Source organism: Anomaloglossus baeobatrachus, unplaced genomic scaffold, assembly GCF_048569485.1.
Source record: "Anomaloglossus baeobatrachus isolate aAnoBae1 unplaced genomic scaffold, aAnoBae1.hap1 Scaffold_761, whole genome shotgun sequence".
Classification (NCBI taxonomy): domain Eukaryota; kingdom Metazoa; phylum Chordata; class Amphibia; order Anura; family Aromobatidae; genus Anomaloglossus; species Anomaloglossus baeobatrachus.
In genome coordinates, this window is record NW_027445142.1 from 89035 (window position 1) to 102497 (window position 13463).

The window sequence follows — 13463 nt, forward strand, 5'->3', positions numbered from 1 at the left end:
TGCGTTTTGCAGCCGCCGCCCACTGCAATGAATCTGAATAACTCCTCCTTTAGGGCGCAAGCAACTCCCCTCCCCCTTGCAGTCTTTCCAATTCACGATACAAAAAGACGGACAGGACAGGTTGCCTGACTTTCCGTCACTGCCACCCTTTGCCATCCTTACCCGTAGAAAGCCCTTTCATCATCCCCAAACCCTAATCTTTTCCCTTTCCTTCCCAGCCCCCAAACCCTGCCCTCTGTACCTTTCTCACCACCCGCTTCCCTTCTCCTGTCATCCCCCTACCACCCGGGAAAAAAAGAGATTGCCCCCTCCTTCCACTAGCCCACCCTCCCACCCAAAGAACAACTTCTTCTGCGCAGCTTGTTTTCTAGGCAGCAGCGCTATTGTGATGTCATCGGGGGGCATTGTGACAAGCCGCCAGTGTTCCGTCTCTTCATGTTGTGCACAGTTCAAACGGAAAATACATCAACAGGCAGACTACAGAAAAGCTTACTATCAAAGGTTAGAGGGGGGCTTTCTCAGAGGGCTTTTTACAGTTTTTCTATTCCCAATTAGCCGTTTAAGTGTACTTATTGAAAGTAGTAATTCTTTCATAGGCCGCCCTTTCTTAGTATTTGACGTTCCTTATATTGCGGTATGAGGCTTCGCAGTAGGTTGCAAACATTCATCACCCATGACTGTCCCCAATTGAGCTCAGAAGCTCAATGTCTATCATGACCTCTCTTTTAGAATGTCCAAGAGCAAGCAAACTATTCCTCCAGGAGAGGGCGCCAACAGACTACTAAAGAGATCATCATTACTCAAAGAAAACCCCAAAAACCAATGCATGATAGGAATAAACAGGTAACTTTCTTTGGAGTGGAAGCGGAGAGATCGCACCAGATGCCAATTCTAGATGTTATCACACCTGTGGTCACTGCAGCAGCAGGTGAATCCACTTTGTCCAAAAGGGATCTATTCCATTCAATTGCAAATGATCTAGATAAGACAGAGAACTGCAGCACGGGGACATAGCCGAGTTGGTCAGGTTGAGTGGTGATGAGTTTGCTATTTGGATGAATAAAGAAAGTCAAAAGTGTGAAAGATAAAAAACAAAAGGAGGAAGTGTGAAAAGTGAATGGGCCAAATTGAGGTGCATATGAAGACGTATGCTTTCTTCCAATTCATTAAATCGGGCTAATATGAATCAGGTGAATTGAGTTCTGCTTTTGGAAACTGGGTTAAGAAGGGGTGCACCGTTCCTGGAGGTACTGCAATACCAGGTCAATGCGTGGAGTGGACAGAGCAAGCTCTTTTTCCATCTCCCTGTTCTAAAAATCCATTTAATATATGGTCCCCAGATAGGGGACGTATCAGATATTAAACTGATAAGAACAGATACTACACTTGATCTTAGCCAAAAGGCCGAGAAGCGATAACCAGAATTGGTTTGGGCCTCGAGTGGCACCCTGGCCTATGCCGGACACATCTTAGGGAGAGAGAGCGAGAGGGAGACAAACCCACGCCTACACAAGACATTTTGTCACCCAAGCCAACCCTTGAAAAGGCTGCTTTGCAGAGCCAAAACAAGAAGAATGGTGCGTTTTGCAGCCGCCGCCCACTGCAATGAATCTGAATAACTCCTCCTTTAGGGCGCAAGCAACTCCCCTCCCCCTTGCAGTCTTTCCAATTCACGATACAAAAAGACGGACAGGACAGGTTGCCTGACTTTCCGTCACTGCCACCCTTTGCCATCCTTACCCGTAGAAAGCCCTTTCATCATCCCCAAACCCTAATCTTTTCCCTTTCCTTCCCAGCCCCCAAACCCTGCCCTCTGTACCTTTCTCACCACCCGCTTCCCTTCTCCTGTCATCCCCCTACCACCCGGGAAAAAAAGAGATTGCCCCCTCCTTCCACTAGCCCACCCTCCCACCCAAAGAACAACTTCTTCTGCGCAGCTTGTTTTCTAGGCAGCAGCGCTATTGTGATGTCATCGGGGGGCATTGTGACAAGCCGCCAGTGTTCCGTCTCTTCATGTTGTGCACAGTTCAAACGGAAAATACATCAACAGGCAGACTACAGAAAAGCTTACTATCAAAGGTTAGAGGGGGGCTTTCTCAGAGGGCTTTTTACAGTTTTTCTATTCCCAATTAGCCGTTTAAGTGTACTTATTGAAAGTAGTAATTCTTTCATAGGCCGCCCTTTCTTAGTATTTGACGTTCCTTATATTGCGGTATGAGGCTTCGCAGTAGGTTGCAAACATTCATCACCCATGACTGTCCCCAATTGAGCTCAGAAGCTCAATGTCTATCATGACCTCTCTTTTAGAATGTCCAAGAGCAAGCAAACTATTCCTCCAGGAGAGGGCGCCAACAGACTACTAAAGAGATCATCATTACTCAAAGAAAACCCCAAAAACCAATGCATGATAGGAATAAACAGGTAACTTTCTTTGGAGTGGAAGCGGAGAGATCGCACCAGATGCCAATTCTAGATGTTATCACACCTGTGGTCACTGCAGCAGCAGGTGAATCCACTTTGTCCAAAAGGGATCTATTCCATTCAATTGCAAATGATCTAGATAAGACAGAGAACTGCAGCACGGGGACATAGCCGAGTTGGTCAGGTTGAGTGGTGATGAGTTTGCTATTTGGATGAATAAAGAAAGTCAAAAGTGTGAAAGATAAAAAACAAAAGGAGGAAGTGTGAAAAGTGAATGGGCCAAATTGAGGTGCATATGAAGACGTATGCTTTCTTCCAATTCATTAAATCGGGCTAATATGAATCAGGTGAATTGAGTTCTGCTTTTGGAAACTGGGTTAAGAAGGGGTGCACCGTTCCTGGAGGTACTGCAATACCAGGTCAATGCGTGGAGTGGACAGAGCAAGCTCTTTTTCCATCTCCCTGTTCTAAAAATCCATTTAATATATGGTCCCCAGATAGGGGACGTATCAGATATTAAACTGATAAGAACAGATACTACACTTGATCTTAGCCAAAAGGCCGAGAAGCGATAACCAGAATTGGTTTGGGCCTCGAGTGGCACCCTGGCCTATGCCGGACACATCTTAGGGAGAGAGAGCGAGAGGGAGACAAACCCACGCCTACACAAGACATTTTGTCACCCAAGCCAACCCTTGAAAAGGCTGCTTTGCAGAGCCAAAACAAGAAGAATGGTGCGTTTTGCAGCCGCCGCCCACTGCAATGAATCTGAATAACTCCTCCTTTAGGGCGCAAGCAACTCCCCTCCCCCTTGCAGTCTTTCCAATTCACGATACAAAAAGACGGACAGGACAGGTTGCCTGACTTTCCGTCACTGCCACCCTTTGCCATCCTTACCCGTAGAAAGCCCTTTCATCATCCCCAAACCCTAATCTTTTCCCTTTCCTTCCCAGCCCCCAAACCCTGCCCTCTGTACCTTTCTCACCACCCGCTTCCCTTCTCCTGTCATCCCCCTACCACCCGGGAAAAAAAGAGATTGCCCCCTCCTTCCACTAGCCCACCCTCCCACCCAAAGAACAACTTCTTCTGCGCAGCTTGTTTTCTAGGCAGCAGCGCTATTGTGATGTCATCGGGGGGCATTGTGACAAGCCGCCAGTGTTCCGTCTCTTCATGTTGTGCACAGTTCAAACGGAAAATACATCAACAGGCAGACTACAGAAAAGCTTACTATCAAAGGTTAGAGGGGGGCTTTCTCAGAGGGCTTTTTACAGTTTTTCTATTCCCAATTAGCCGTTTAAGTGTACTTATTGAAAGTAGTAATTCTTTCATAGGCCGCCCTTTCTTAGTATTTGACGTTCCTTATATTGCGGTATGAGGCTTCGCAGTAGGTTGCAAACATTCATCACCCATGACTGTCCCCAATTGAGCTCAGAAGCTCAATGTCTATCATGACCTCTCTTTTAGAATGTCCAAGAGCAAGCAAACTATTCCTCCAGGAGAGGGCGCCAACAGACTACTAAAGAGATCATCATTACTCAAAGAAAACCCCAAAAACCAATGCATGATAGGAATAAACAGGTAACTTTCTTTGGAGTGGAAGCGGAGAGATCGCACCAGATGCCAATTCTAGATGTTATCACACCTGTGGTCACTGCAGCAGCAGGTGAATCCACTTTGTCCAAAAGGGATCTATTCCATTCAATTGCAAATGATCTAGATAAGACAGAGAACTGCAGCACGGGGACATAGCCGAGTTGGTCAGGTTGAGTGGTGATGAGTTTGCTATTTGGATGAATAAAGAAAGTCAAAAGTGTGAAAGATAAAAAACAAAAGGAGGAAGTGTGAAAAGTGAATGGGCCAAATTGAGGTGCATATGAAGACGTATGCTTTCTTCCAATTCATTAAATCGGGCTAATATGAATCAGGTGAATTGAGTTCTGCTTTTGGAAACTGGGTTAAGAAGGGGTGCACCGTTCCTGGAGGTACTGCAATACCAGGTCAATGCGTGGAGTGGACAGAGCAAGCTCTTTTTCCATCTCCCTGTTCTAAAAATCCATTTAATATATGGTCCCCAGATAGGGGACGTATCAGATATTAAACTGATAAGAACAGATACTACACTTGATCTTAGCCAAAAGGCCGAGAAGCGATAACCAGAATTGGTTTGGGCCTCGAGTGGCACCCTGGCCTATGCCGGACACATCTTAGGGAGAGAGAGCGAGAGGGAGACAAACCCACGCCTACACAAGACATTTTGTCACCCAAGCCAACCCTTGAAAAGGCTGCTTTGCAGAGCCAAAACAAGAAGAATGGTGCGTTTTGCAGCCGCCGCCCACTGCAATGAATCTGAATAACTCCTCCTTTAGGGCGCAAGCAACTCCCCTCCCCCTTGCAGTCTTTCCAATTCACGATACAAAAAGACGGACAGGACAGGTTGCCTGACTTTCCGTCACTGCCACCCTTTGCCATCCTTACCCGTAGAAAGCCCTTTCATCATCCCCAAACCCTAATCTTTTCCCTTTCCTTCCCAGCCCCCAAACCCTGCCCTCTGTACCTTTCTCACCACCCGCTTCCCTTCTCCTGTCATCCCCCTACCACCCGGGAAAAAAAGAGATTGCCCCCTCCTTCCACTAGCCCACCCTCCCACCCAAAGAACAACTTCTTCTGCGCAGCTTGTTTTCTAGGCAGCAGCGCTATTGTGATGTCATCGGGGGGCATTGTGACAAGCCGCCAGTGTTCCGTCTCTTCATGTTGTGCACAGTTCAAACGGAAAATACATCAACAGGCAGACTACAGAAAAGCTTACTATCAAAGGTTAGAGGGGGGCTTTCTCAGAGGGCTTTTTACAGTTTTTCTATTCCCAATTAGCCGTTTAAGTGTACTTATTGAAAGTAGTAATTCTTTCATAGGCCGCCCTTTCTTAGTATTTGACGTTCCTTATATTGCGGTATGAGGCTTCGCAGTAGGTTGCAAACATTCATCACCCATGACTGTCCCCAATTGAGCTCAGAAGCTCAATGTCTATCATGACCTCTCTTTTAGAATGTCCAAGAGCAAGCAAACTATTCCTCCAGGAGAGGGCGCCAACAGACTACTAAAGAGATCATCATTACTCAAAGAAAACCCCAAAAACCAATGCATGATAGGAATAAACAGGTAACTTTCTTTGGAGTGGAAGCGGAGAGATCGCACCAGATGCCAATTCTAGATGTTATCACACCTGTGGTCACTGCAGCAGCAGGTGAATCCACTTTGTCCAAAAGGGATCTATTCCATTCAATTGCAAATGATCTAGATAAGACAGAGAACTGCAGCACGGGGACATAGCCGAGTTGGTCAGGTTGAGTGGTGATGAGTTTGCTATTTGGATGAATAAAGAAAGTCAAAAGTGTGAAAGATAAAAAACAAAAGGAGGAAGTGTGAAAAGTGAATGGGCCAAATTGAGGTGCATATGAAGACGTATGCTTTCTTCCAATTCATTAAATCGGGCTAATATGAATCAGGTGAATTGAGTTCTGCTTTTGGAAACTGGGTTAAGAAGGGGTGCACCGTTCCTGGAGGTACTGCAATACCAGGTCAATGCGTGGAGTGGACAGAGCAAGCTCTTTTTCCATCTCCCTGTTCTAAAAATCCATTTAATATATGGTCCCCAGATAGGGGACGTATCAGATATTAAACTGATAAGAACAGATACTACACTTGATCTTAGCCAAAAGGCCGAGAAGCGATAACCAGAATTGGTTTGGGCCTCGAGTGGCACCCTGGCCTATGCCGGACACATCTTAGGGAGAGAGAGCGAGAGGGAGACAAACCCACGCCTACACAAGACATTTTGTCACCCAAGCCAACCCTTGAAAAGGCTGCTTTGCAGAGCCAAAACAAGAAGAATGGTGCGTTTTGCAGCCGCCGCCCACTGCAATGAATCTGAATAACTCCTCCTTTAGGGCGCAAGCAACTCCCCTCCCCCTTGCAGTCTTTCCAATTCACGATACAAAAAGACGGACAGGACAGGTTGCCTGACTTTCCGTCACTGCCACCCTTTGCCATCCTTACCCGTAGAAAGCCCTTTCATCATCCCCAAACCCTAATCTTTTCCCTTTCCTTCTCAGCCCCCAAACCCTGCCCTCTGTACCTTTCTCACCACCCGCTTCCCTTCTCCTGTCATCCCCCTACCACCCGGGAAAAAAAGAGATTGCCCCCTCCTTCCACTAGCCCACCCTCCCACCCAAAGAACAACTTCTTCTGCGCAGCTTGTTTTCTAGGCAGCAGCGCTATTGTGATGTCATCGGGGGGCATTGTGACAAGCCGCCAGTGTTCCGTCTCTTCATGTTGTGCACAGTTCAAACGGAAAATACATCAACAGGCAGACTACAGAAAAGCTTACTATCAAAGGTTAGAGGGGGGCTTTCTCAGAGGGCTTTTTACAGTTTTTCTATTCCCAATTAGCCGTTTAAGTGTACTTATTGAAAGTAGTAATTCTTTCATAGGCCGCCCTTTCTTAGTATTTGACGTTCCTTATATTGCGGTATGAGGCTTCGCAGTAGGTTGCAAACATTCATCACCCATGACTGTCCCCAATTGAGCTCAGAAGCTCAATGTCTATCATGACCTCTCTTTTAGAATGTCCAAGAGCAAGCAAACTATTCCTCCAGGAGAGGGCGCCAACAGACTACTAAAGAGATCATCATTACTCAAAGAAAACCCCAAAAACCAATGCATGATAGGAATAAACAGGTAACTTTCTTTGGAGTGGAAGCGGAGAGATCGCACCAGATGCCAATTCTAGATGTTATCACACCTGTGGTCACTGCAGCAGCAGGTGAATCCACTTTGTCCAAAAGGGATCTATTCCATTCAATTACAAATGATCTAGATAAGACAGAGAACTGCAGCATGGGGACATAGCCGAGTTGGTCAGGTTGAGTGGTGATGAGTTTGCTATTTGGATGAATAAAGAAAGTCAAAAGTGTGAAAGATAAAAAACAAAAGGAGGAAGTGTGAAAAGTGAATGGGCCAAATTGAGGTGCATATGAAGACGTATGCTTTCTTCCAATTCATTAAATCGGGCTAATATGAATCAGGTGAATTGAGTTCTGCTTTTGGAAACTGGGTTAAGAAGGGGTGCACCGTTCCTGGAGGTACTGCAATACCAGGTCAATGCGTGGAGTGGACAGAGCAAGCTCTTTTTCCATCTCCCTGTTCTAAAAATCCATTTAATATATGGTCCCCAGATAGGGGACGTATCAGATATTAAACTGATAAGAACAGATACTACACTTGATCTTAGCCAAAAGGCCGAGAAGCGATAACCAGAATTGGTTTGGGCCTCGAGTGGCACCCTGGCCTATGCCGGACACATCTTAGGGAGAGAGAGCGAGAGGGAGACAAACCCACGCCTACACAAGACATTTTGTCACCCAAGCCAACCCTTGAAAAGGCTGCTTTGCAGAGCCAAAACAAGAAGAATGGTGCGTTTTGCAGCCGCCGCCCACTGCAATGAATCTGAATAACTCCTCCTTTAGGGCGCAAGCAACTCCCCTCCCCCTTGCAGTCTTTCCAATTCACGATACAAAAAGACGGACAGGACAGGTTGCCTGACTTTCCGTCACTGCCACCCTTTGCCATCCTTACCCGTAGAAAGCCCTTTCATCATCCCCAAACCCTAATCTTTTCCCTTTCCTTCCCAGCCCCCAAACCCTGCCCTCTGTACCTTTCTCACCACCCGCTTCCCTTCTCCTGTCATCCCCCTACCACCCGGGAAAAAAAGAGATTGCCCCCTCCTTCCACTAGCCCACCCTCCCACCCAAAGAACAACTTCTTCTGCGCAGCTTGTTTTCTAGGCAGCAGCGCTATTGTGATGTCATCGGGGGGCATTGTGACAAGCCGCCAGTGTTCCGTCTCTTCATGTTGTGCACAGTTCAAACGGAAAATACATCAACAGGCAGACTACAGAAAAGCTTACTATCAAAGGTTAGAGGGGGGCTTTCTCAGAGGGCTTTTTACAGTTTTTCTATTCCCAATTAGCCGTTTAAGTGTACTTATTGAAAGTAGTAATTCTTTCATAGGCCGCCCTTTCTTAGTATTTGACGTTCCTTATATTGCGGTATGAGGCTTCGCAGTAGGTTGCAAACATTCATCACCCATGACTGTCCCCAATTGAGCTCAGAAGCTCAATGTCTATCATGACCTCTCTTTTAGAATGTCCAAGAGCAAGCAAACTATTCCTCCAGGAGAGGGCGCCAACAGACTACTAAAGAGATCATCATTACTCAAAGAAAACCCCAAAAACCAATGCATGATAGGAATAAACAGGTAACTTTCTTTGGAGTGGAAGCGGAGAGATCGCACCAGATGCCAATTCTAGATGTTATCACACCTGTGGTCACTGCAGCAGCAGGTGAATCCACTTTGTCCAAAAGGGATCTATTCCATTCAATTGCAAATGATCTAGATAAGACAGAGAACTGCAGCACGGGGACATAGCCGAGTTGGTCAGGTTGAGTGGTGATGAGTTTGCTATTTGGATGAATAAAGAAAGTCAAAAGTGTGAAAGATAAAAAACAAAAGGAGGAAGTGTGAAAAGTGAATGGGCCAAATTGAGGTGCATATGAAGACGTATGCTTTCTTCCAATTCATTAAATCGGGCTAATATGAATCAGGTGAATTGAGTTCTGCTTTTGGAAACTGGGTTAAGAAGGGGTGCACCGTTCCTGGAGGTACTGCAATACCAGGTCAATGCGTGGAGTGGACAGAGCAAGCTCTTTTTCCATCTCCCTGTTCTAAAAATCCATTTAATATATGGTCCCCAGATAGGGGACGTATCAGATATTAAACTGATAAGAACAGATACTACACTTGATCTTAGCCAAAAGGCCGAGAAGCGATAACCAGAATTGGTTTGGGCCTCGAGTGGCACCCTGGCCTATGCCGGACACATCTTAGGGAGAGAGAGCGAGAGGGAGACAAACCCACGCCTACACAAGACATTTTGTCACCCAAGCCAACCCTTGAAAAGGCTGCTTTGCAGAGCCAAAACAAGAAGAATGGTGCGTTTTGCAGCCGCCGCCCACTGCAATGAATCTGAATAACTCCTCCTTTAGGGCGCAAGCAACTCCCCTCCCCCTTGCAGTCTTTCCAATTCACGATACAAAAAGACGGACAGGACAGGTTGCCTGACTTTCCGTCACTGCCACCCTTTGCCATCCTTACCCGTAGAAAGCCCTTTCATCATCCCCAAACCCTAATCTTTTCCCTTTCCTTCCCAGCCCCCAAACCCTGCCCTCTGTACCTTTCTCACCACCCGCTTCCCTTCTCCTGTCATCCCCCTACCACCCGGGAAAAAAAGAGATTGCCCCCTCCTTCCACTAGCCCACCCTCCCACCCAAAGAACAACTTCTTCTGCGCAGCTTGTTTTCTAGGCAGCAGCGCTATTGTGATGTCATCGGGGGGCATTGTGACAAGCCGCCAGTGTTCCGTCTCTTCATGTTGTGCACAGTTCAAACGGAAAATACATCAACAGGCAGACTACAGAAAAGCTTACTATCAAAGGTTAGAGGGGGGCTTTCTCAGAGGGCTTTTTACAGTTTTTCTATTCCCAATTAGCCGTTTAAGTGTACTTATTGAAAGTAGTAATTCTTTCATAGGCCGCCCTTTCTTAGTATTTGACGTTCCTTATATTGCGGTATGAGGCTTCGCAGTAGGTTGCAAACATTCATCACCCATGACTGTCCCCAATTGAGCTCAGAAGCTCAATGTCTATCATGACCTCTCTTTTAGAATGTCCAAGAGCAAGCAAACTATTCCTCCAGGAGAGGGCGCCAACAGACTACTAAAGAGATCATCATTACTCAAAGAAAACCCCAAAAACCAATGCATGATAGGAATAAACAGGTAACTTTCTTTGGAGTGGAAGCGGAGAGATCGCACCAGATGCCAATTCTAGATGTTATCACACCTGTGGTCACTGCAGCAGCAGGTGAATCCACTTTGTCCAAAAGGGATCTATTCCATTCAATTGCAAATGATCTAGATAAGACAGAGAACTGCAGCACGGGGACATAGCCGAGTTGGTCAGGTTGAGTGGTGATGAGTTTGCTATTTGGATGAATAAAGAAAGTCAAAAGTGTGAAAGATAAAAAACAAAAGGAGGAAGTGTGAAAAGTGAATGGGCCAAATTGAGGTGCATATGAAGACGTATGCTTTCTTCCAATTCATTAAATCGGGCTAATATGAATCAGGTGAATTGAGTTCTGCTTTTGGAAACTGGGTTAAGAAGGGGTGCACCGTTCCTGGAGGTACTGCAATACCAGGTCAATGCGTGGAGTGGACAGAGCAAGCTCTTTTTCCATCTCCCTGTTCTAAAAATCCATTTAATATATGGTCCCCAGATAGGGGACGTATCAGATATTAAACTGATAAGAACAGATACTACACTTGATCTTAGCCAAAAGGCCGAGAAGCGATAACCAGAATTGGTTTGGGCCTCGAGTGGCACCCTGGCCTATGCCGGACACATCTTAGGGAGAGAGAGCGAGAGGGAGACAAACCCACGCCTACACAAGACATTTTGTCACCCAAGCCAACCCTTGAAAAGGCTGCTTTGCAGAGCCAAAACAAGAAGAATGGTGCGTTTTGCAGCCGCCGCCCACTGCAATGAATCTGAATAACTCCTCCTTTAGGGCGCAAGCAACTCCCCTCCCCCTTGCAGTCTTTCCAATTCACGATACAAAAAGACGGACAGGACAGGTTGCCTGACTTTCCGTCACTGCCACCCTTTGCCATCCTTACCCGTAGAAAGCCCTTTCATCATCCCCAAACCCTAATCTTTTCCCTTTCCTTCCCAGCCCCCAAACCCTGCCCTCTGTACCTTTCTCACCACCCGCTTCCCTTCTCCTGTCATCCCCCTACCACCCGGGAAAAAAAGAGATTGCCCCCTCCTTCCACTAGCCCACCCTCCCACCCAAAGAACAACTTCTTCTGCGCAGCTTGTTTTCTAGGCAGCAGCGCTATTGTGATGTCATCGGGGGGCATTGTGACAAGCCGCCAGTGTTCCGTCTCTTCATGTTGTGCACAGTTCAAACGGAAAATACATCAACAGGCAGACTACAGAAAAGCTTACTATCAAAGGTTAGAGGGGGGCTTTCTCAGAGGGCTTTTTACAGTTTTTCTATTCCCAATTAGCCGTTTAAGTGTACTTATTGAAAGTAGTAATTCTTTCATAGGCCGCCCTTTCTTAGTATTTGACGTTCCTTATATTGCGGTATGAGGCTTCGCAGTAGGTTGCAAACATTCATCACCCATGACTGTCCCCAATTGAGCTCAGAAGCTCAATGTCTATCATGACCTCTCTTTTAGAATGTCCAAGAGCAAGCAAACTATTCCTCCAGGAGAGGGCGCCAACAGACTACTAAAGAGATCATCATTACTCAAAGAAAACCCCAAAAACCAATGCATGATAGGAATAAACAGGTAACTTTCTTTGGAGTGGAAGCGGAGAGATCGCACCAGATGCCAATTCTAGATGTTATCACACCTGTGGTCACTGCAGCAGCAGGTGAATCCACTTTGTCCAAAAGGGATCTATTCCATTCAATTGCAAATGATCTAGATAAGACAGAGAACTGCAGCACGGGGACATAGCCGAGTTGGTCAGGTTGAGTGGTGATGAGTTTGCTATTTGGATGAATAAAGAAAGTCAAAAGTGTGAAAGATAAAAAACAAAAGGAGGAAGTGTGAAAAGTGAATGGGCCAAATTGAGGTGCATATGAAGACGTATGCTTTCTTCCAATTCATTAAATCGGGCTAATATGAATCAGGTGAATTGAGTTCTGCTTTTGGAAACTGGGTTAAGAAGGGGTGCACCGTTCCTGGAGGTACTGCAATACCAGGTCAATGCGTGGAGTGGACAGAGCAAGCTCTTTTTCCATCTCCCTGTTCTAAAAATCCATTTAATATATGGTCCCCAGATAGGGGACGTATCAGATATTAAACTGATAAGAACAGATACTACACTTGATCTTAGCCAAAAGGCCGAGAAGCGATAACCAGAATTGGTTTGGGCCTCGAGTGGCACCCTGGCCTATGCCGGACACATCTTAGGGAGAGAGAGCGAGAGGGAGACAAACCCACGCCTACACAAGACATTTTGTCACCCAAGCCAACCCTTGAAAAGGCTGCTTTGCAGAGCCAAAACAAGAAGAATGGTGCGTTTTGCAGCCGCCGCCCACTGCAATGAATCTGAATAACTCCTCCTTTAGGGCGCAAGCAACTCCCCTCCCCCTTGCAGTCTTTCCAATTCACGATACAAAAAGACGGACAGGACAGGTTGCCTGACTTTCCGTCACTGCCACCCTTTGCCATCCTTACCCGTAGAAAGCCCTTTCATCATCCCCAAACCCTAATCTTTTCCCTTTCCTTCCCAGCCCCCAAACCCTGCCCTCTGTACCTTTCTCACCACCCGCTTCCCTTCTCCTGTCATCCCCCTACCACCCGGGAAAAAAAGAGATTGCCCCCTCCTTCCACTAGCCCACCCTCCCACCCAAAGAACAACTTCTTCTGCGCAGCTTGTTTTCTAGGCAGCAGCGCTATTGTGATGTCATCGGGGGGCATTGTGACAAGCCGCCAGTGTTCCGTCTCTTCATGTTGTGCACAGTTCAAACGGAAAATACATCAACAGGCAGACTACAGAAAAGCTTACTATCAAAGGTTAGAGGGGGGCTTTCTCAGAGGGCTTTTTACAGTTTTTCTATTCCCAATTAGCCGTTTAAGTGTACTTATTGAAAGTAGTAATTCTTTCATAGGCCGCCCTTTCTTAGTATTTGACGTTCCTTATATTGCGGTATGAGGCTTCGCAGTAGGTTGCAAACATTCATCACCCATGACTGTCCCCAATTGAGCTCAGAAGCTCAATGTCTATCATGACCTCTCTTTTAGAATGTCCAAGAGCAAGCAAACTATTCCTCCAGGAGAGGGCGCCAACAGACTACTAAAGAGATCATCATTACTCAAAGAAAACCCCAAAAACCAATGCATGATAGGAATAA

The 13463-nt window shown here is 46.4% G+C and overlaps 8 non-coding genes across 8 annotated transcripts; all 8 read right to left on the reverse strand.

Annotated features, from left to right (window-relative positions):
• Positions 1–1225: 1225 nt before the first annotated feature.
• On the reverse strand, positions 1226–1416 carry LOC142287899 (U2 spliceosomal RNA). Its single transcript, XR_012748794.1, has one exon. It is a non-coding gene; the product is annotated as a U2 spliceosomal RNA (small nuclear RNA).
• Positions 1417–2803: 1387 nt separating this feature from the next.
• LOC142287900 (U2 spliceosomal RNA) lies at positions 2804–2994 on the reverse strand. The gene has a single exon (XR_012748795.1). It is a non-coding gene; the product is annotated as a U2 spliceosomal RNA (small nuclear RNA).
• Positions 2995–4381: 1387 nt separating this feature from the next.
• LOC142287901 (U2 spliceosomal RNA) lies at positions 4382–4572 on the reverse strand. Its single transcript, XR_012748796.1, has one exon. It is a non-coding gene; the product is annotated as a U2 spliceosomal RNA (small nuclear RNA).
• A 1387-nt stretch (positions 4573–5959) lies between these two features.
• On the reverse strand, positions 5960–6150 carry LOC142287902 (U2 spliceosomal RNA). Its single transcript, XR_012748797.1, has one exon. It is a non-coding gene; the product is annotated as a U2 spliceosomal RNA (small nuclear RNA).
• A 1387-nt stretch (positions 6151–7537) lies between these two features.
• On the reverse strand, positions 7538–7728 carry LOC142287903 (U2 spliceosomal RNA). Its single transcript, XR_012748798.1, has one exon. It is a non-coding gene; the product is annotated as a U2 spliceosomal RNA (small nuclear RNA).
• A 1387-nt stretch (positions 7729–9115) lies between these two features.
• Positions 9116–9306, reverse strand: LOC142287905 (U2 spliceosomal RNA). Its single transcript, XR_012748800.1, has one exon. It is a non-coding gene; the product is annotated as a U2 spliceosomal RNA (small nuclear RNA).
• A 1387-nt stretch (positions 9307–10693) lies between these two features.
• Positions 10694–10884, reverse strand: LOC142287906 (U2 spliceosomal RNA). Its single transcript, XR_012748801.1, has one exon. It is a non-coding gene; the product is annotated as a U2 spliceosomal RNA (small nuclear RNA).
• Positions 10885–12271: 1387 nt separating this feature from the next.
• Positions 12272–12462, reverse strand: LOC142287907 (U2 spliceosomal RNA). Its single transcript, XR_012748802.1, has one exon. It is a non-coding gene; the product is annotated as a U2 spliceosomal RNA (small nuclear RNA).
• Between the last annotated feature and the right edge of the window lie 1001 nt (positions 12463–13463).